The sequence below is a fragment of the Marmota flaviventris genome, chromosome 9, assembly GCF_047511675.1.
Source record: "Marmota flaviventris isolate mMarFla1 chromosome 9, mMarFla1.hap1, whole genome shotgun sequence".
NCBI classification, from domain to species: Eukaryota; Metazoa; Chordata; class Mammalia; order Rodentia; family Sciuridae; genus Marmota; species Marmota flaviventris.
Window position 1 is genome coordinate 34155339 of NC_092506.1, and position 23505 is coordinate 34178843.

Here is a 23505-nt window from a genome sequence, read left to right on the forward strand (position 1 = left end):
CCTGAAGGATGAGTTGGATAGAAATAGATTTCTGAGAGGAAAAGGGAGTTTGTAAAGTGGCCAGTTTGGCTGAATAAATGAACATGTCTCACGGGGAGCTAAGAGGCAGAGATAAGTATGTGGGACCAGATGAAGGAAAGCTCTGAATTCAGGTCTGCAGAGCTTGGTGTCCCTGCGAGTCCTAAGGAAGTTCTGATCAAGGGGGTGACCTGGTAAGCAGCAGTCCGGGGAAGGCTGAGCTGGCAGCCATGGGCTTGGTGGACTTGGGAATGGACAGTAGCCTTGGCTGTGAGCAGCATGGCAGCCTCAGGGCAGAGAGGCCATTGCCCTTATTTCACGTCCCACCCCACCTGGTGAAATCCAGAAATGTCATTATCCCCATTCTACAGAGGGAAAAAATACAAAATTCCTTCGGAGCCCAACAATAAGATGCCTGCAGCAAGACTGGCAGCAGCTCATTAGCCGCCCTTGCCCAAATCCACACTGTCCTACCTTAGACATTAGAGTGGCTCTTATTTTTTTGTCAATGTTTCTCGACTCCTCCCTCCAGAGGCGACAGCTTTTTTTCATTGACAGATCCACATTCATTAATATGCCATGAATGGGGCAAATTTTCCAAAGGAGTTTGCTGGAGTTTAGCCTGGGGTTTTTCTCTCAGTAAAGCTTGGAATCCTCTCCCAGCCCCACCACCCCTGCCTCGTGGTCTGCATCATCTCCAGGAACACAGAGAGTTAACCTTTGCAATCGGATTTGCTCTGTGCATCATGAAGTGTCACCCCTCGAACGCAGTGTACAAGGCGGCTGTGAAACCTATGAAAAGAAGTCCAGGAATTCAGTTAATTAACCACATCAGTTTCTTAACGTGATCAATTTTAATTAAACTGAATTTTAATAGAGATCTGTGTAGTCTGTAGAGACCAATTGCTAATTCTACAAAGCATGTGCTGCTTTTCAGTTCAGATTTGCTCCCATCTAATTAATATGGATAGAGCATTAAGCCTTTTTGGACTCTGGTGGTTTTCATTTCATGACTATTAATGATTTTAATGAACTGGACTAATTCAGTAGTTTTCATCCCAGTGTTTCAGGGCTTTGTTCATCACAAATTTCAGGTTTATAATTGGTTTCCAGGTCTTAACAGTGGTCATTGATCAGCTTCAGCAGTTCCTTTTACAACTCGGTAGGCGCTGGAGACTTGGTTAACCCTTTGCCACCCAGAGCTGAGATGCAAGTACAGCGCTTTAGAGCAGAGTTCTGGCTCCACTACCCATCCAACCTAGCTGCAGGGCGAGGAGGATTTAAAATTCACACTGTGATGTTAGTACTGGACACAAGAGGAAAGGTCACCCCTAGCGACAAGGAAGCTCTAAATTAAAACACAAAACAAATCAACCAAAAAATGGGTGGTTGCTTTAGTTTTCAATATTCCAAGTGAGGCGTGCCTTAAAGAAATTATCATTCTTACTTTGGCAGACTAGGTTATCTAACCACACATTGGCTCCTGCCAACCCTTAGCGGGTATCTTTATCAACAGCCTAACCCCCAGGACTAAGGAATAAGAGAATGAAGAACGATAAAGAGCCAATGAAACACAGAAGCAGGGAGTCTGGGTGGCAGGGGACACAGCCTGTGAAAACCGACACAGATAAAGAAATGGACTCTGATGAGTACATATTTGTGTGTTCTCTTCACAGGACAGGGGTGACTTCACCTCTGGTCCTCAACTTCCCTGAAAACAAAATCATTTTGTTTAAAACAAAAATCATAACCTTGACCTGTTCTGTTAGACTGTAGGACTTTTAGTTGATGCTGCTTCCTAAGTTCTAAAAAGTGACAGATACAGTGGATACACAGAGGAGTCCGGGCCACACCACTCAAAAAAAAAAAAAAAAAAAAAGGCAGAAGTCAAATTCTCTGATACAGGCATCTATGTCTTTAATTGTCCAAGAAGTAGCCGTATAAACACTCAAATCCCAGTAGCATCTTCCAGAAGTGCAGAATCATCAGAAGCCATTAAAAGTCTTGTTTTTGTAGCCTACTCCAAAGATTTCCTCCTACCCCCTCACCCACCAACTGAAGGGCCTGACAATCTTAGCAGAGGTGCTGGACTATAATTCTCAAATGTCCCAGGAACTTTTTTCTGAAATCATTCTTTTAGATTTTTATTTTAAATCCAGTAGGAATCTCTTTAGTAGTTTGATTTACTTAAAAAAATCTTTTTCATCTGGTAAGATTCTTACAAAGACAGTGATTTTATATATTATCTCCATATTTCAAGCATAGAGTATCTAAAGAATAAATTAAATGGAGGTCATTGCCAATGTAGCAATTAAAACGACCCAAGAGGGAAAAAAAAATTTACAAAGGTGAGCAATTTGATTTATTTTATATTTTCCTCTCTCCTTTGCTTTAATGTACCTGTTTTCTTTGATAACATTGATTGAAAGATTATGTCTCTGACCAGCTGAATCTGTTTCCTTTCATATAGTCTAATCTATTTAAACAAGCAGCCGTCATATTGGAGTCGACTCTGCATCTTTAATTTCTGTGCATTTCTCAATCCTTCTCAGCCTTGCTTCTGTCCCACAGAGCTGCTGAAATGCTCTGTCATCTATAAAATGGTGATGATAATGGCTTCCTTATAGGGTCATTGTGTAGATTAGCACACTTAACCAGGTGCCTCAATAAATTATGGATATTATTGCTACTAAAATCTCCAGCGACCTTATGATTGACAAATGACTAAGTTCTCTTTTGCTGAGCTATTTGAAGCATTTAACTCTGTAAACCACACTTCCTGAAACTCTCTTGAAAAGTCACTAATGCATACCTTCATTCCTTTTTTTTTTTTTTCTTTTTCCTTTTGGGACTGGGGATTGAACCCTGGGTGCTTGATCACTGAGTCACATCCCCAACTCTTTTTATTTTTTATTTTATGACAGGGTCTCACTAAGTTGCTTAGGCCCTTGGTAAGTTGTTGAGGCTGGCCTTGAACTTGCCATCCTCCTGCCTCAGTCTCCCGAGTCGCTGGGATTACAGGCGTGTGCTACCACACCTAGCTCATACATTCATTCTTTCAACAAATATATATGAAAGATCTGTTGTGCATCAGAGAATGTTTTGGGCCCTAGGAATACCATGTAGCTTAGTAAGGCAAAATGTCTTTGCACTCTTGGAGTTTTAATTGATTTTCAAATGAATAAAATATACCAATGTGAATAACATAATAGCTAACATTTATTGAACATTTAAATTGTACCAGACCATATTCTCAGTTTGGGGGCATATTTCAAATCATTTAATCACATGATATACATAATATCAGTATCCCCATTTTACAGATGAGGGCACCAAGGCACTAGAAGTTAAGTATCTGGAACAAGGTCACAAAGTTCATAAAATGATAAAGCCTAGATTTAAACCAAAGCAGTCGGCTACAGAGTCCAAGTTAAAAGTCGGCTTCTTAAACATAATGCTCTGGGCTAGGGTTGTGGCTCAGTGGTAGAGAACCCATGCATGAGGCACTGGGCTCGATCCCCAACTCCACATTAAAAAAAAAAAAAAAACTAAATAAATAAACCTAATGCTCTAATAAAAGAACAGAAACCAGGATGATATCACAAAAAAAAAAATAGCTTCTTGAGATGGGTGGCCTAAGAAGCCCTCTTTGAGGAGGTGAAAAGTGAGCAGAAATTCATATGAGGAAAGTATGGTGCTTTAGAAGCCAAGTGCTATGAACTGACTTATGTCCCCTACAAAAATCCATGTATTGAATCCTTTGCCCCCAGTATGACTCTAGTTGCAGGTAGAAGCTTGGGGAGCCAACTGAGGTTAAATGAGGGTGTAAGGGTGGCTGGCATCATACTTCATCAAGAATTAGTGACTTTAGAAGAAGAGTCAAAGAGAGAGTTCTCCTTCCCTCTGTGTTCATGTTCCCGAACCAAGGAAAGAACATATGAGGACACAGTGAGAGGGTGGCCATCTGCCACTAGGAAGAAAGCCCTCACCAGAAAAAGAATTGGCCAACACCTTGATCTTGCACTTCCCAGCCTACAGGACAGTGAGGAAATGAATCTCTGTTGTTTAAGTAAGTCACCCGGTCTAGGTTATTTGTTTTGGCAGCTCAAGCCAACTAATTCACCAACTGAAGTCTAGAGATCTGGATGGATAACCCTTCCAAGACGTTTAATGAAAGAAGGCTTAGAATTCACCTGAATGTCTAGAAAGATGAATCTTGACAAGCAGGATTGCAATGGGTTTGAAGGAAAAGAAAAGCAAATACAACATCTCTTTCCATCCTAGACAAGGAACCGGAGAAATGAGTGACAGACAGAGAGGACCATGACATCAGGGGAGGTCTTTGAAGATGACAGACATTACAGGATATTTCTATGTTAATGGTATGATATTGTAAACAGAGGGAAAATTGGAGATCGGATAGGTGGGCAACAGTTGTAGGAAGAGAGTCATTGAATAAAGAAGAGCAATGAAATCCAATGCTCACATAGAGGGGTTGACCTTCGATGGGTGCAGGGACAATTCCTCCATTGTTCCAGAAGGACAGGCAAGAATAAAAATTATATATAAAAATTATATATAATTTATATGTGTATATGTGTGTGTGTGTGTGTTTTCATATATATATATATATATATATGAAAGAAAGGCAGGGCCAACAGGTGTGTGCATCAGATGGGGAGGTAAGGTGCACCAGGGGCACAAGTACAGGTAAGATAGAGGATCTGGTGAGGGGGAGAAGGGATTGTTTTGTGGTTGTCTTCAAGCTAACACTTCATGATCAGAAGCTAGATCTTAGACGCATCCATAACAATAACTTACAGAGATAAGGAAGCCAAGTTCCAGGGAGAACAAGTAACCCACCCAAGTGGGTTCATTCAGGTAGTGGGTGGCAAAACTGGGATTTGAAATAAAACCGCCTCTTCCGATTGCTATTTTTTTCTTCAGCAAAAATGAAAAAGAGCCAACTTTAAACTTGGACTTCGTAGCAGACTGCTTTGGTTTAAATCTGGGCTCCATCACTGAAAAGGGGAAGGAGATTTAGGAGTTTTGAAAATAGAGAAGAAGGGGAGATAATTATCTTAGACAATAAAAAAGAAAAATGAGTAAAGAAATATCGTAGGATTTCCAGGCTGTGCTGAAGGCTTTCTTGATTTGAGGAACATACATTTAAAATGAAGCCAGTCTGTATAATTTCGTGATTTTGTTTTGCCTTCAACTCTGTCTCCACTGCTCAAATACAGGAGTAAATTTTAAACTGGGTTTGGGGCTTGCTAAGAGAAGATGATAGGAGAGAGGAACAGGACAATGGGTAGACAGAAAGAGCTTATCTGTCAAAGGTGCATCTAAGCTGGACCAAGAGGAAAGGCCAGAGGGCTACAGATGTAGCAAAAGTGTCCAGAGTGAAGTGGGTTTGATAGAGTGGTAGTGGGTTTGGAAAATGAAAGTGAGTATTCATTAATAAAAATTTAATGTTTAGAGCAGGATATTTGAAATTAAAACTTTGGGGAGGGGTGAAAATTATAATATCAAGACATAGTGTCAGGCCACACAATGGAGGAGGAAGATTGTAGATTAAAAGTTTGTAGGAAGTAATGCAGTCAAGAAGTGAGAGGCGGGATGTGAGTACTGGTGTTCCCAGGGACAATGGGGGAGTAACAGTGGAGGGGGACCATGCATGGTATGCTACAGTCTTTAGAGACTGAGAGGTGACTAGAGCACCAGGGGAGGCGAACAGCTATTGTGGTCCATGTCATCTACCTCAAAATGGCCACAGGTTTTGAGAGTAAAGGAAGAGACAGGGTCTAGAAGTAGCAGTAGAACAAAGGCACGGATCCCCAATTCCCAACCCCAAAGCAACCCCTTTTCACCTCTTTCAGATGAGTGTGTGTGTGTGTGTGTGTGTGTGTGTGTGTTTTACTCTATATTTCCAAACAATATGCAGAGTTGTTCTTTTTTTTCTCTCCCTCTAGGCTCCTTTTTATAGACTGGGGGGGGGGGGTCTTTTGAGGTCCTTGGACCCTTGCTGTGGTTTTATCCCCCAGGTGTTTTGTGGTTTGTTTTTGTGTTTTGTGATGCTAAGGATGGAACCCAGGCGTTATACATGCTAAGCAAGTACCCTATCACTAGGGCCCAGACCCCCGACATGGTCTTAAAGTACCTATTCCCAAGCCAGAGTTCCTACTTCTGGTCTGATACCCATGCCACTTCTTGACTTCTTGATTTGAGGCATTATTTATATTGACTTTGCACTTTGGAAAATGAGGAGTCTTTTACATGCACATATATAGACACATGCACCCTAAAGCCATTCTGATCGTTTATATAGTTCCAAGTTTTGGGTTTTTTTTCCTAAAAAATTGCAAAAAGTTTCTTTGGTCCCTAGTGTTTGAAATTCATTATTCTTGGCAGTTGGGGAATTCTTTCAATCTTATAACATGTTCTGTAGATTGGGGGTAATTTCTTGATTTATTTCTTTGAGATCAGATTTTCCTCCATTTTTTTTTCTCCTTACTCTCTTATTTTTCACATGTTGCTGGTCAAAAGTAAAATTGGGTACAATTTTCTAATTTTTTTTCTTTTACTTTTGATTTTTTTTAATCCTTTTGTTTTAGGGGTTTCAACAATCCTGAAACAATTTTGGATTAATCTCTTTGGTTTGGGTCTCCCATGCCACATGGGAAAAATAAATGCAGAGTTTCAAAAGGTCTTTAAAGGAGAGACCATGATCCAGGTTCTACTCCTGCCTCATCGACATTCTAATGGTCAGCAAGCTTTTTTGTGTGTGGTTTCCAGAATAAGAGCTCAGTTTTTCTCAGCCCTTTTTATTTAGGCTAGGCAGGTTTTTGAGGTCCTCGGACCCTTGGGTATGGTTCTGTCCCTTATACAGCTATGAAACACCCATTCCTTGATCCAATGTCTGGTCTGATATCCATGCAGCTCCCTGGCCTTCTTACCACCCCCCTACCCCCCTCCCACCCCTGGCTCTGATTTCTGCTTCATTTCTAGTACTAGAGCACTTATTTTAAATTCACTTTCAAGGCCTCCAAAACAGTTTGTTGTAGTATTTTATTCAGGATTCCACAAGCTGCAGGTAGGAGAAAATAGGTGACCTTCTATCATGTCTGTTGCCTTTGTCTTAGCATAGAACTGACATCACCTCTCTGCTGGATGTCCCGACTAGATCTGATAACAAGCTTCTACCTGTTCTCCTGGCTACAGGTCATTACTTCCTTCTTCCTGTTTTTTAGTTATTGTCCTAACAATCTGACTTTGTCACTGAGGTCCTTAAAAGCCTCCTTTAGTTCACTCTAACTTTCAAGATTAAGGTCACAATCAAAGCCCTTCAAAACTTGATCCCAGTGATTAGGGACTGAATTGTGCCCCTCCCCACTACAGGGAGTTCTAATGCCTGGTACCTCAGAATGTGAAGGTGCCTGAAGATTGGGTCTTTATAGAGGTCAGTTCAGCTAAGTGAGGTTGTATGGGTGGCCCCTCATCAATTTGCCTGGTGTCCTCATAAGAACAGACACCAGAGACATGCACTCACCAGAAGAAGCCATGTGAGGACTGGCAGCCAGCCACGAGACAAGGAGAGAGGCTTGAAGAGAAACAAACCTGATAATAGTTCCATCTTGGACTTTCAGCCTCCAGAACTATGACAAACTATGACCATCCAGTCTGTGATATTTTGTTGTAGCAATGCTAGCAGACTAATAGACCTGTCTATCTTATTAATGATATATCCCACTACTTCCCTATCCTGGGTCCCAGACGTGTCGGGCTCTTGACTGTTTCTCAACTCTGCCAGTTGCCTTTCACAACTGGAAACCTCAAGGGATTTTATTGCCCTGGTCAGATGTGGTAGGCTGAATAAGGACCCACAGAGATTCTGGTCCTAATCATGGAAGCTGTGTGTGTTACTTTACATGGTAAAAGGAACTTTGCACATCTGAGTAAGTCAAGGCTCTCAAGATGCAGGTGGTCCTTAAATGTAATCAGAAGAGGCAGAAGATTTGACCACAAAAGAGGAAGAAGGAAATGTAATGATGGACACACAAGGTTGGAGTGGTTGGAGGAAGGCCTCAGAAGCCAAGAAAAGTAGAAAGGCTTTAGACAAGGCAAGGTCATTGTTTCTCCTCTAGAGCTTCCAGAAAGAACCAGTCCTTTGGTTCAATAGGACTGTTTTGAACTTAGGGCTTCCTGAACTGAGAAGAAATACATTCATGCTATTTTTAAGCCACCAAGATTGTGGAAATTTGTTATAGCAGCTATAGGAAACTAATACACCAGGGAAAGTTCTAAATATCTTTCAAGAGCCAAATTTCATGCCATTTCCTTTATAAAGTCTTTTATTATTCATATAAACAGGATCATGGCCCTTTATTAAGTTATTCTGAAAAATCTGCAGTATTCTAGTACTTCTACCATATTGGATTTTTAAACCTTATTATTTTCAAATAATTTGTAATTGTGCAGAAAGTTATAAAAACAGTATTTGTTTCTTTCGGCTTCCTTCAATGCTGACATCTTACATGACTACAGTACAATATCAGAACTATAAAGCTAACATTGATACAACACTGTTAGCTAGACTACATACCTATTCAGTTTTCACTAACCTTGTTGGGTTTTAATCATTTTTTACACTAAATAGTGAACTTATCAAAGTTTGGAACCATATATCTCGTTCTTTCATCCTTATATTCAGGATGCCTAATGAATATTAAGATCTTAATTAATGTTTGTAGAATAAATGAGATGAGAAAGGCAAAGATAAGAAGACAGGAAGGAGATGAGAAAAACATGAGCTTATTTACTCACATTATTTAAAGAATTATTATTTTTGGGCTGAAGGTAGGATGTAAATGGAACAATAGTCTTGAATGTCATTAAAACCTTGGCAAAATTTCAATTCTGTACTCTGAATTTTTGTTATATATTTTCACATTTGCAAAACTTAATACATGAATTTTCTTTATAAGTGCTGGACATCACCTAAAATTAAGAATTTCCTTTGAACAACCATTTGATGGTTCAGATATAAAAAATATTTATTCAGTGTATCTGGTATTTTGATTAGGATTTCCCAAAGAAATGGCTGAAAAAAATTGTTTAGTATTTACTTTTCTTGCTGAACTAGGAAAGAAAGAAGGAAAGACAGGCCAGACCTGCATTCTCGAAGAGATGGAATTACATGAGAAACTGAGAGTACGGTGGCTCATTTGAAAGGCCATTTGAAACAAGGCAAGTGCATATTCTGTAGCCACAGTTGGAAAATGAAACATTTCTTTTCTATTTGGCAATTTAAAGGCAATTATATGTGTTATTTCCCAGCTAAGCTACATTTATGCATTTTAAATGATGGATAAATCATTCTATGAGGCAGAAGAGTTCAGCCACAGGTCACCAAAGGTGAGGTCATCTGATACTTGGAGGAATACCAGTGACAAGGGCTCAGGTGTCAGCTCTGCCCTCCAGCCATGGCTGACCTTGCTCTATAGATCAACAGACAGGATTTTGGAAAGAAAGGGGAGAGAAACGACATTTGCTATTTGCTTTACTGTGCACTAGTTGCTTTATACACACGTTGTCTTTTAATCCTTTCCCACAACTCACCTTGTAGGTCATGATTAGCCCTGATTTTTTAGATTAAAAGAAGTTGGAGCTCAAAGATTAAGCAATTTGTCCAAATCACAAAATTATTACATGATGGAACTAGAGTATCCCACTCTGATCTTTAACATCATGCTCTTTCTTCTACAGTGGCTGACTTTCTGCAAAAGCAGTAGATTTCCGCTTTGACTGCACATTAGAATCGCCTGGGTAGCTCCCCAAACTCCTCAAACTTCGGCTGTGCTACTTTCAGAGTGGTACTTTATTCATATATATATATTTTTTAAGTTTTCCAGGTAATTGTAGGGTGCAGGAAAGTTTGAGAATGAGAAAGATGCCTCAAAATAGATGGAATGGAAGGCTGCCCAAATAACCTGTTTAAGAAGCATAGAAAAGACTCACATCTAATAATAATCTCTCGAAGTGGCCTTTAGCCATACCTAATATTCTTGGCATCTGCATTATTTCCTTAGGAAAAGGTCTTAATCCTCCAGAAGGCCCCTGATAAAATGCAAATAAATCACTTAATAAGAGAAATGCTTTACTATATTGTTGTCCAAGACTAAATTACATGATTTTATCTTGATCAACATTTTTAATCACCACCTTGGAGAAAGACACGCAAGGTTTGCATATTGGACTTGAGCAGACACAGACCCAGAATAGTTTACTCATTTGTTAGCAGATGAGATCAGATCTTCCTAACCCATCTCCTCTCCCACCAATAAGAGTTTCCGGAGGCAGAAACACTGGGGTCAAATGGAGATTAATGCCAAGTCTTGAATGCAGGTTCAAAACATTAGGAGCAGGAAAACCTGATTCAAAATAACCCACGTGGCATAGATTCTAGAGATTTTAATATACTTTAAGCTATGTATGGATCCAATACTCTGAACTGACTGATGAAAAATGCTGATGGGATCTCTGGTTTCATAAATAGAGGTATCACATTCAGGTCAAGGGATGTGACCATCCCTTGATCTACAGACTATTTAAATGATATTAGGAGAATTATGTTTCCCAGGATACTAAAAAATTGGATAATGTCCAGATGAGAGGTGGTAATAAGAATGTTGAAGAAGTTGGAAGCTACATTGACCAAGGAAAAAGCACAGCTGAGATGTCGTTTTGTCTGTAGACCTTTCCTAGCCCTTATACCTAACTACAATAATTTTCTCCTTGTTGATGCATCATTTCTTGTTTATACACTCTTATCTCTTAAAACAGCATAGTGTAGTTAGTTATATGTTTATTCCCTGACAAACTGTGCTCTTAATGACTATGACTGTGTCATATTCTTCTTCATTTCCCAGAATTTCTATCATACTATGTATTATTAAATCATTCTTGTGACATCGTTTGCTAACTGGCTGCATTTTCTTGAAATTTCCTAATTCAAATTTGCCAAGAGAAACAAACTGCTTGGCAGAATCTACATAATTCTCAGGGATGGGAATATCTGCTTTGGGTAGGAGGTTAGACTAGGTCATCTTTATTTCAATGCAAGATTCTGTGATTCATAGATTCCTCTAATTCATGATTGGTTCACAATGGGCGACAAAGAGCACAGTCCTGGATCACTTGGGAGTAGAGATGGGATATTTTCACTGGATTGTGTAGAGGGATGAGGGATAAGAAGTTGGAGACCTGAGTCTTTGTCAAGTCCTAATCTGAAGTGGGGACAGAAGGGAAACTGGTATATCATGGAGGAAGATCTGCTAAAAGAAAAAGAAGTCCCTTCCAAAGTTTAGCTACTGTGAGTTGAGCTTCTATAAACATTGATGTGGCTGTGTCCCTGTAGTATGCTATTTTTAGATCCTTTGGGTATAGACCGAGGAGTGGAATAGCTGGGTCAAATGGTGGTTCCATTCCCAGTTTTTCAAGGAATCTCTATACTGCTTTCCAGATTGGCTGCACCAATTTGCAGTCCCTCCAGCAATGTATGAGTGTGCCTTTCCCCCCATATCTTTGCTAACACTTATTGTTGCTTGTATTCTTAATAGCTGCCATTCTGACTGGAGTGAGATGAAATCTTAGAGTTGTTTTGATTTGCATTTCTCTAATTGCTAGAGATGTTGAATTTTTTTATATATTTGTGGATTGATTATATATTCTCTTCTGTGTCTATTCAGTTCCTTAGCCCATTTGTCAATTGGGTTGTTTATTTTTTGCTGTTAAGATTTTTTAGTTCTTTACATATCCTGGAGATTACTGCTCTAACTGATGTGCATGTGGTAAAAATTTGCTCCCATTCTGTAGACTCTTTCTTCACCTCACTGATTGTTTCTTTTGTTGAGAAGAAGCTTTTTAGTTTGAATCCACCCATTTATTGATTCTTGATCAGATGCCCTTCAATAGATGAATAGATAACGAAACTGTGGTATATATACACAATGGAATATTACTCAGCATTAAAAGAGAATAAAATCATGGCATTTGCAAGTAAATGGATGGAGTTGGAGTATATTATGCTAAGTGAAGTAAGCCAACCCCCCAAAACCAAATGCCAAATGTTTTCTCTGATATGAGGATGCTGATTCATAATGTGGTTGGGGAGGCATGAGAGGAGTAGAAGAATTCTAGATATGGCAGAGGGGAGGGTAGGGAAGGGAGGCGGAGTGGGGGTAGGAAAGAGAGTGGAATGAGATGGACATCATTACTCTAAGTACGTGTATGAAGACACAAATAGTGTGACTCTACTTTGTGTACAACCATAGACATGAAAAATTGTGCTCTATATGTGTGATATGAATTGTTAGGTCGTGGAGGTGACTTAAATACAAAGCACCAAGCAGCCCGCATGCGAAAGAAACACCAGTCAGGCACTGAAGGAACCGCCTGTCAATCAGTGGGGTCTCCTGGCCAATCCTGGATCTTAGCCAGCTCCTCTGACCAACTCCAGTGGGACAAGGGACTCTAAAAACCCCTTTTCCTGTCCCAAGCCCTCCCTTCCTGCCCTAAGCCCCATAAAACTCCAGTCGGATTGAGCCCCCATGCGGTTTCTCCTCAGACCTCATCCTATCTGCTCTGCTGGTCTGATAGAGTGTCACCAGGGAGTGGAATCTCGACAAGGCCTCATTCAGTGGCCTTTTAAATCTGCCTCCTTTGGGTTGCCACCGCTGTCAGATCTTACATGCCCGACCTTGCATTCTGCTATCATGTATAACAAATTAGAATTTAAAAAAGAAAGAAATATTTTTTTTTTCTGATTTTCTGATTAAATTTCAGATTTTCCAGGTTAAATCAGACATGACCATGTGCCGCAGTCTGGCTGGGCACAAATCACGAGCCACTGAAGCAGGAACAAACTTTATTTTTAAACTGCAGGAAAACACTTCACACAGCTCCCGGGGAATCCTCCCGAACTCAACGCGGCTCCTCCAGGAACCCCCAGCCGGAAATATCTCTCCCGGAAATCCCTCCTCCTGCACTTCCCCAACCAATGGGAACTCTCGGGGAATCCCCGGTAATCCCCACAAGAACTCCAAAATAGTGCGAGAACTCAAAAGTTGCGGCAGAGGCGGATAGTAATGCCTCGCCTGTCAATCAATACTGTTGGCAAAATGCCAGGGGCCATACAGACTCTGCCGTGGCTCTCAGCATCTCCCCCCTTTTGTTTAATTAAACAACAAGCAATGTGGCTTAGGGACTGTGCCTGTTAGGCAGTCCAATTCAACATATGGTCCTTACCCGTCATCGGATGAACTGACCTCTAGGCGTCAGCCTCCTGTCTTAGGTTGGTACCACTGCAATTGGATCATACCCGTCACTGACTACCGGTCCAGCATACAGCCATACTTGTGGATAGGCCTTTGCACCAGTGGGGGGGTGAGGTTCTTTGCCTCACCTCTGTTGGCCCCCAAATTTTAGACCATCACTAGTAGAAGGGAGGAGGATGCAAAATGCCATGACACTAAGCTAATTGAGGGCTCCTTTGAAAAATTGTACCACCGGTGACACCATCAGCAAAAATACTCCAGCACTACCACAATTCGCTGTACCAACAGATAGTTCACAATGCATACAAGTGATACATAGTCCAGGCAAGGTCTGCAAGCAATTCAAAGCAGAGGAATCTGTCAATATGTCCATTTCCTACCAAAGTAAATCGACTCCTTAATTGAGCATTACTTGTGGAGTTATTACTCATTGATGCATCAGTTTTTACAGTTTGTTGTGATAACTATCGAAGAAGCTGTAGTTTGGTTTTATCTTTGTCTTCACCGGCACTGGGATGAAGATAGGAATTCTGGCAATGATGCTAAGAAAAAAAATATGTAACATTCCAACAGGCACTAAGAAAACAATTTTTCGAACAATTTACATTGTCCTGAACAGAATTATTAAATAGAATGAGAAGGAAAGGTGAAAGTAAACAAACAGATCTGTTAACCTCCTTATTTGTTCACATATTAAAACAATTTTCAACAGCTGTTTACCCAATCTAAATTAAACCATTAAAATCACGTGAATAAAAAAATTCGGATCCATTTATTCATGAGCGCTCCTCATATATGATATATGGACATACCCACATACAGACATACAACACAAAACAGAAGTGTGCACACATAACATACAACACTTAAGACAATAGTAAAGGCCTTGTAGCTTTACCTAGGTGAAATCTCCATTGCAATGCTTAAAAACTCCACAGTCAAAAAATAAAACTGATCAGAAAAACATTAACCTAGGTCTGTATGAGCTCAAAAATAAAATATAACTTTATGATGTGGGAAAAGGCAAATAATAAAATAAATATTGAAAAAAGCATCCTGGTTAATCACTGTCGTAGATGTAAGAATAGCCAAACTGGAGTTCTGGATATCAGCTGTTATGGGTTTGAGTCAAATCATCTTCTTTTCGATCTGTAGAAATTGTTTTAGTTAATCTCTCTGGAATCCAAATCGGCTGCTGTTCTCCCTGTGGAAAAACACAAAGAGAACCCCGACTCCAGACAATCACTGGGTCAGGACCTTTCCATTGTCCTGTTAGAATATCCTTCCAAAGTACCTTAGGCTTATGTACATTTTTTGGACACATATGCCTTTCCGCAGCACTAAGCCCTGAGGAATCCAAATTTAAAAAGTTTAGAGTAAAAAGGGTTATTTTAAGTTTATCTTTGGGTGACATATACCCCTTTCCAATTCCCTCTTTTTGCTTTAGTAAGTACATTTTAATAGTTTGATGAGCTCTTTCAACTATGCCTTGTCCCTGTGGATTGTATGGAATTCCTGTTATATGAGTAATGCCAAATGATGAGCAAAATTGTTTAAAAGAGGTAGAAGTATAACCAGGACCATTATCTGTTTTTAACTGTTTTGGAACGCCCACAGTGGCAAAATTTTGTAAGCAATGAGCTATAACATCTTTAGTTTTTTCTCCAGAATGAAGGGAGCCCATCAAAAATCCGGAAGAAGTATCAACTGTAACATGCAAATATTTTAATTTTCCAAATTGTGGCAAGTGTGTGACGTCCATCTGCCAAATATGGTTAGGTATCAGTCCTCTAGGATTGACTCCAAGATTAACTTGTGGTAAAAAGGTCACACAATTTTGACATTGTTTTATTATTTGTCTAGCTTGTTCCTTAGTTATTTTAAAACGCTTTTGTAAAGTATTAGCATTGACATGGAACCTATTATGAAAATGTGTAGCTTCTTCTAGTGTAGAGAAAATATGTATGTCATGTGTAGTTTTATCTGCTAAATAGTTGCCCAAACTAAGGGCTCCAGGCAATCCTGTATGTGCTCTGATATGTCCTATAAAGAATGGATCTTTTCTGTCCCAGATTAGACTTTGTATAGCAGAAAACAGTAGAGGAAGGGGAAATCCTGCCAGCATCTTCAAGGGATACTATAGCATTAACTACATACTGACTATCAGAGAATAAATTAAATACAGAATCTTTAAACATCGCAAAAGCTTGTAAAACTGCATTAAGCTCTACCATTTGAGCTGATTGTTTGGGTACTAAAAATGTAAAAGTTTGATCAGGGGTAACTACTGCTGCTGTACCATTATTTGACCCATCAGTGAATACATTTGGAGCATTCATGATAGGGGTTTTTCTTGTCATTTTTGGAAAAACTACAGGATGCGAAGACCAAAAAGACAACAAAGGATTAGATGGTAAGTGATTATCAAATGAAACATTAGATTTACACATGATTATTGCCCAAGTATTTAACTCATTAGCTAACTCATCAATTTGATCCATAGTATATGGAGTAATAATTTTATTGGGAGAAATTCCAAACACTCCCTTTGCTGCTTTTATTCCTTTGAGTATTAATTGTCCTACAGCCTCAGGATACCTAGTAAGAATAGTGTTAGGAGAATAAGATAAATGTATCCACAATAATGGACCTTCTTGCCAAAATACTCCTGTAGGAATATTTTTTGTTGGTATTACAATAAATAATAAAGGCAAAGTTATATCAATTCTATCCAAATGCATATTTTCCATGTATGTGTCAATAATTTTTAATGCCTTTCTTGCTTCAGGCGTTAACATGCGGGGTGAATTTGGATCTGATGGACCTTTTAGGATATCAAATAAAGGTCCCAACTCTCCTGTTGGTATGCCTAGATAAGGCCTTATCCAATTTATGTCTCCTAATAACTTTTGAAAGTCATTAAGTGATTTGAGTTGATCTACTCGTATTTGAATTTTTGGTGGACGGACCACGGTTGAGGATAATAGAACTCCTAAATAATTAATTGGAAAATTTAATTGTACTTTAGCTATTGTTATCTCTAGATTATAATTTTTTAATAAATTTGTAAGTGTGGCATAACATTCCAGCAATGTGTTTTTATCTTTGTGTGCTAACAATACATCATCCATATAGTGAAATATTTGTAGTTTAGGATTTTGATTTTTAAGTGGCTGGATTGCTTTGTTAACATAAATTTGACATATAGTTGGGCTGTTAGCCATCCCTTGAGGGAGTACTTTCCATTCATATCTCTGATCAGGACCTTCATGATTCAGTGCAGGGATAGTAAATGCAAAATGTGGACGATCCTCAGGATGAATTGGAATTGAAAAAAAAACAATCTTTAATATCCATAGCTAAAACGTACCAGGTTTTTGGCAAAGCAGACAATTGAGGAATCCCCGATTGAGCAGGTCCCATAATAACCATCTCATTATTAATGGCTCTTAAATCTTGCAATAATCTCCATTTACCAGACTTCTTTTTAATGACAAAAATGGGAGTATTGTAAGGAGATACGGAAGGTTGTATATGTCCCTCCGCTAATTGTTGTTTGACCAGGTCATGGGCTGCTTGTATCTTTTCTTTAGTCAGGGGCCACTGAGGAACCCATACTGGTCTATCTGATTTCCAAGTAATTTTTATTGCCTCAGTGACCCCTTCTGAAAACCCAGTCCATGTCTATTTATTCCCTGATCTATTTGAATTGGTGCTGCTATGCCTTGTTCTCCTAATCCTTTTTCTTTCCTGAAACCTTGTCTAGCCCTAATAGTGGGCGCATTTGGATTGATGTTATTTGTTAATGTCAAACCTAATTGATCTAGGACATCTCGTCCCCATAAATTTATAGGAAGATGATCCAATACATATGGCTGTATAGTTCCTTCACATCCTTCAGGATCCTTCCAATCTAATACCATTGCACTTCTATGGGGATTAGTTGCCACTCCTAGGCCTCGAAGCGTTTGAGTGGCTTGTTGTAACGGCCAATGTTTTGGCCATTCTTGACGAGATATGATGCTAAGGTCTGCACCTGTATCCAGTAGCCCATTAAATTCATGTCCTTGAATATTTAGTTTTAGCATGGGGCGAGAATCTAAATTTAAAGACAGCATAGCCCAATCTACACCTGTGGAGCCTAATCCCCTGGAACCTCTTTCTATAGTACTACTGGAAAATTTATCATGTAGGCTGGGTATTATTAATAACTGTGCTATTCTATCTCCTGGTGAAATTACTGATATACCCTTTGGAGAACTAGCTATAATTTTTATTTCACCTTCATAATCGGGATCAATTACCCCGGGACTTATCATAAGTCCTTTTAGCGTAGAAGAACTGCGTCCTAACAATAAGCCTACTGTTCCTTGGGGAGGAGGTCCTTTTACTCCTGTGGGAATGATTTGAACTCCCATCTCTGGAGTTAGTACTGCTCTGGCGGAGGCACAGATGTCCAACCCTGTGCTCCCTCTGGTTGTCTGATGAGAGATCTGATGGATAATGTGTCCTGGGAACTACCCTGATGGTGTTGCTGGGTTCCTCCATGGTGTTTCTGGGTTCCTCCAGTGCCCTGTACATTTGTGGTCGTGGGCCCCGGAGCATTGGGCCCCCCTGTCCGTTTTTTGGCAATGGAGCTCGATGCCTTTCTCCACGATATCGTGGGTAAACACTTGGTACTTGTCTGTTTTTTGATAACGGAATACCCTCTATGGTGGTTTGAGAACGGCATTCATTAGCCCAATGTTTCCCTCTACGGCATCGTGGGCAAATACCCGGTATTCTATTCGTTTGATATCTAGCTTTGTTAAACCCTCCTCCTATGGGGCAACTTCTTTTAAAATGTCCTGTTTGATCACAATTATAGCATGTTTTTGGCCTGGCATCTAAAGCCTGTTGTACTGCTGCTAAGACTTGCCCTTGTTCATTAATGTCTCTACATAATTTAATATATGTGTTTAAATCTTCATGTCTCCATGGTCTAATGACCTCTCTGCAACAACGATTTGCTTGGTCATAAGCCAGTTGTTTTATAAATGGCATTGCCTGTTCTGTATCCCCAAAAATTCTAGAAGCTGCTTGAATAAGCCTATCTACAAATTCAGCGTAAGGTTCATTAGTTCCTTGTATTACCTTAGATAATTGACCTGGTAAACCTCCATGCCCCTGTAAAGTTTTCCATGCCCTAACCACATCTACAGCAATTTGTGCGTATATGCCAGGATCATATTCAATTTGTTGCCGTTGACCCTCATAAGGTCCTTTTCCTAACAACATATCTAGATTTCTTTGAGGGTAACCGGCTGCTGCATTTCGCCTAGCTGTCTCCCTGCAAAATTCCTCATTGGCAACCTTCCATAACAAATATTTTCCTCCATTTAGCACAGATTTACACATACTAGCCCAATCTGCTGGCGTCATGTCCAAGTTGGTAATGGATTCGACCATGCTTACAGTGAACGGTGCTTGAGGACCATAGGTTGTTACAGCCTCCTTTAACTGCTTCACTGTTTTGAAATCTAAAGCACGGTGAATTCGCTGCCCTCCTGCCTGCTCAAGTACAGGGCATGCTAATCTTTGAGGTCCTGTCTCAGGATCCCATCTATCAACTACGGGGTTTGAGGGCCACTCAGCTATCTCCATAGGGGGTGCTGTTGGTTGAATTACGCCCTCTGGTGATAGAACGGTGTTAGTAGCAGCCTCCTGTTGTAGCTTTTTCCCTAATAGCTGTTTCTCCTCTAAGCTTTCTTCCTTTACATTTTCTTCCTCTGTCTGACTAGCTTGAGAGACCTTCTCTTTTGCTTGATCTAAAATGTCTTTCTCCATGGTCTGAACCTCTAACAATTTACTTAACACTCTTTCAGTTTGTTTTTTACTAATTTCTAATCTGTTATAAAGATAACGCAACCCAATAAGATAACACAAAACAAAACCGAAACAGAATGAAACAAAAACGGAACAAAAAATCGTTGTATCAATTTTCCTATTTTCTTGACATGTGCATTGGTGGTCTATTTCTATCTCTTCCTCAGGGGCGAACAACTTCAAACCTTGAGCCAACCATTTTTCCCAATCTGCCTGAGAAAATTCTAGGGATAGGCAGCTTGAAACAAACACAAAACAAGAACACATTGTTTTTTAAAATGGTCACCCATTCTCTCGCCTTCCCTTAGGGGCAAGCAATTTCACTTACCCCGAAGCTTCAGACGTTCCCCGCACGGGCCGCCAAATGCCGCAATCTGGCTGGGCACAAATCACGAGCCACTGAAGCAGGAACAAACTTTATTTTTAAACTGCAGGAAAACACTTCACACAGCTCCCGGGGAATCCTCCCAAACTCCAGGCGGCTCGTCCAGGAACCCCCAGCCGGAAATATCTCTCCCGGAAATCCCTCCTCCTGCACTTCCCTAACCAATGGGAACTCTCAGGGAATCCCCGGTAATCCCCACGAGAACTCCAAAATAGTGCGAGAACTCAAAAGTTGCGGCAGAGGCGGATAGTAATGCCTCGCCTGTCAATCAATACTGTTGGTAAAATGCCAGGGGCCATACAGACTCTGCCGTGGCTCTCAGCAACCATGGAAATTTTCTATATCTATTCAAACTCCTGCCTCTGTTCCATTCTTTTCCTTAAGTTTGGTCCATAGGTTTTGTTAGAATGGTGGGGGGGGGGGAAGTTGGAGTAAATTACAGGTGACAGGTGACTTCTGCTTCTGGCTCTGTTGATCAGTTGGGAGTGTTCCATTTGTCTATTGTATAACAAATCATTCCAAACCTTAGTAGCTTAAAAAAAAAAAAGCAACCATTTTATAACACAAGTGAAGTCTGGGGATCAGAAAAGATACTGTAGGAATGGCTCTTCTCTGCGCCTTGATGTCTGGAACCTCAGCTGGGACCACTTTAATAGCTGGAGAAAGGTAAGAGTTAAGACTAAAGGATCAACCTCGAAGGCAGCTTCTCTACTCAATTATACAGACCTGGGAGAACGCCAGGCTCAGGTGGGATATCTGAAGGGGTAGCAGGAAAAATTTAAAAATATCCAAGACCCATGAAGACAAAAGCTCTAGGAATCCCAGGGAACACACAGGCAAAGAACAGAACACAAGACAAACAACAACCAATCAAACCAAGAAACAAACCAACCACCAAATCAAACCAAACCAAAGTCCTCATCTGAACTCTGGAGGATCAAGTTTATGGGAGGAAAAAAAAACCCACAAAAGGAAATATTTATGGATATTTAAAGAGATTTGAAGTTACATATATGACTTCTAAAATAGCAATATAAAACTGACAGTTGACTTCTTCACAGAAATGAAGTCGGAAGAAGATAAGAAAACTCCTTTAATGTACCAAAAAATAAATGCCAGCCGATAATTTCTGGTAGAAATATATTTAAAAACTGAAAGTCAAATGAAAACGTTTCTGGAGCCGGGCACAGTGGCCTATGTCTGCAATCTCAGTGGCTCAGGAGGCTGAGGCAGGAGAATCACAAGTTCAGATCCAGCCTCAGCAAAAGTGAGGTGCTACATGGATCCTTCTCAAAAATAGACCATATATTATGCCATAGGGCAACCCTCAGTAAATATACAGGGGTGGAGATAATCCCATACATTTTATCTGATCATAATGGAATGAAACTGGAAATCAATGATAAAAGAAGGAAGGAAAAATCCTACATCACATGGAAAATGAACAATATGTTACTGAATGATAAATGGGTTACAGAAGACATAAAGGAGGAAATCAAAAAATTCTTAGAGATAAATGAAAATACAGACACAACATATCGGAATCTATGGGACACAATGAAAGCAGTTTTAAGAGGGAAATTCATTGCCTGGAGGTCATTCCTCAAAAAAAGGAAAAACCAACAAATAAATGAGCTCACACTTCATCTCAAAGCCCTAGAAAAGGAAGAGCAAAACAACAGCAAATGTAGCAGAAGGCAAGAAATAATTAAAATCAGAGCGGAAATCAACGAAATTGAAACAAAAGAAACTATTGAAAAAATTAACAAAACTAAAAGTTGGTTCTTTGAAAAAATAAATAAGATTGACAGACCCTTAGCCATGCTAACGAAGAGAAGAAGAGAGAGAACTCAAATTACTAACATACGGGATGAAAAAGGCAATATCACAACAGACACTACAGAAATACAGAAGACAATTAGAAATTATTTTGAAAACCTATATTCCAATAAAATAGAAGATAGTGAAGACATCGATAAATTCTTTAAGTCATATGATTTGCCCAGACTGAGTCAGGAGGATACTCACAACTTAAACAGACCAATATCAATAGATGAAATAGAAGAAGCAATCAAAAGACTTCCAACCAAGAAAAGCCCAAGACAGGATGGGTATACAGCGGAGTTTTACAAAACCTTTAAGGAAGAATTAATACCAATACTTTTCAAGCTATTTCAGGAAATAGAAAAAGAGGGAGCTCTGCCAAATTCATTCTATGAGGCCAACATCACCCTGATTCTGAAACCAGACAAAGACACCTCAAAGAAAGAAAACTACAGACCAATATCTCTGATGAACCTAGATGCAAAAATCCTCAATAAAATTCTGGCGAATCGGATACAAAGGCACATCAAAAAAATTGTGCACCATGATCAAGTAGGATTCATCCCTGGGATGCAAGGATGGTTCAATATACGGAAATCAATAAATGTTATTCACCACATCAATAGACTTAAAGATAAGAACCATATGATCATCTCAATAGATGCAGAAAAAGCATTCGACAAAGTACAGCATCCCTTTATGTTCAAAACATTAGAAAAACTAGGGATAACAGGAACTTACCTCGACATTGTAAAAACTATCTATGCTAAGCCTCAGGCTAGCATCATTCTCAATGGAGAAAAATTGAAGGCATTCCCCCTAAAATCTGGAACAAGACAGGGATGCCCTCTATCGCCACTTCTATTCAATATAGTTCTCGAAACACTGGCCAGAGCAATTAGACAGATGAAAGAAATTAAAGACATAAAAATAGGAAAAGAAGAACTTAAATTATCACTATTTGCAGTTGACATGATTCTATACCTAGCAGACCCAAAAGGGTCTACAAAGAAACTATTAGAGCTAATAAATGAATAAAAAGTGGCAGGATATAAAATCAACACGCATAAATCAAAGGCTTTTCTGTATATCAGTGACAAAACTTCTGAAACGGAAATGAGGAAAAACACTCCATTCACAATATCCTCAAAAAAAAATAAAATACTTGGGAATCAACCTAACAAAAGAGGTGAAGGATTTATACAATGAAAACTACAAAACCCTAAAAAGAGAAGTAGAAGAAGATCTTAGAAGATGGAAAAATATACCCTGTTCATGGATAGGCAGAACTAACATCATCAAAATGGCGATATTACCAAAAGTTCTCTATAGGTTTAATGCAATGCCAATCAAAATACCAATGGCATTTCTTGTAGAAATAGATAAAGCAATCATGAAATTCATATGGAAAAATAAAAGACCCAGAATAGCAAAAGCAATTCTAAGCAGGAAGTGTGAATCAGGCGGTATAGCGATACCAGATTTCAAACTATATTACAGAGCAATAGTAACAAAAACAGCATGGTACTGGTACCAAAACAGGCGGGTGGACCAATGGTACAGAATAGAGGACACAGAGACTAATCCACAAAGCTACAACTATCTTATACTTGATAAAGGAGCTAAAAGCATGCAATGGAGGAAGGATAGCATCTTCAACAAATGGTGTTGGGAAAACTGGAAATCCATATGCAACAAAATGAAACTGAATCCCCTCCTCTCGCCATGCACAGAAGTTAACTCAAAGTGGATCAAGGAGCTAGATATCAAATCAGAGACTCTGCGTCTGATAGAAGAAAAAGTTGGCTCCGATCTACATATTGTTGGGTCGGGCTCCAAATTCCTTAATAGGATACCCATAGCACAAAAGTTAATAACAAGAATCAACAAATGGGACTTACTTAAACTGAAAAGTTTTTTCTCAGCAAGAGAAACAATAAGAGAGGTAAATAGGGAGCCTACATCATGGGAACAAATTTTTACTCCTCACACTTCAGATAGAGCCCTAATATCCAGAGTATACAAAGAACTCAAAAAATTAAACAATAAGAAAACAAATAACCCAATCAACAAATGGGC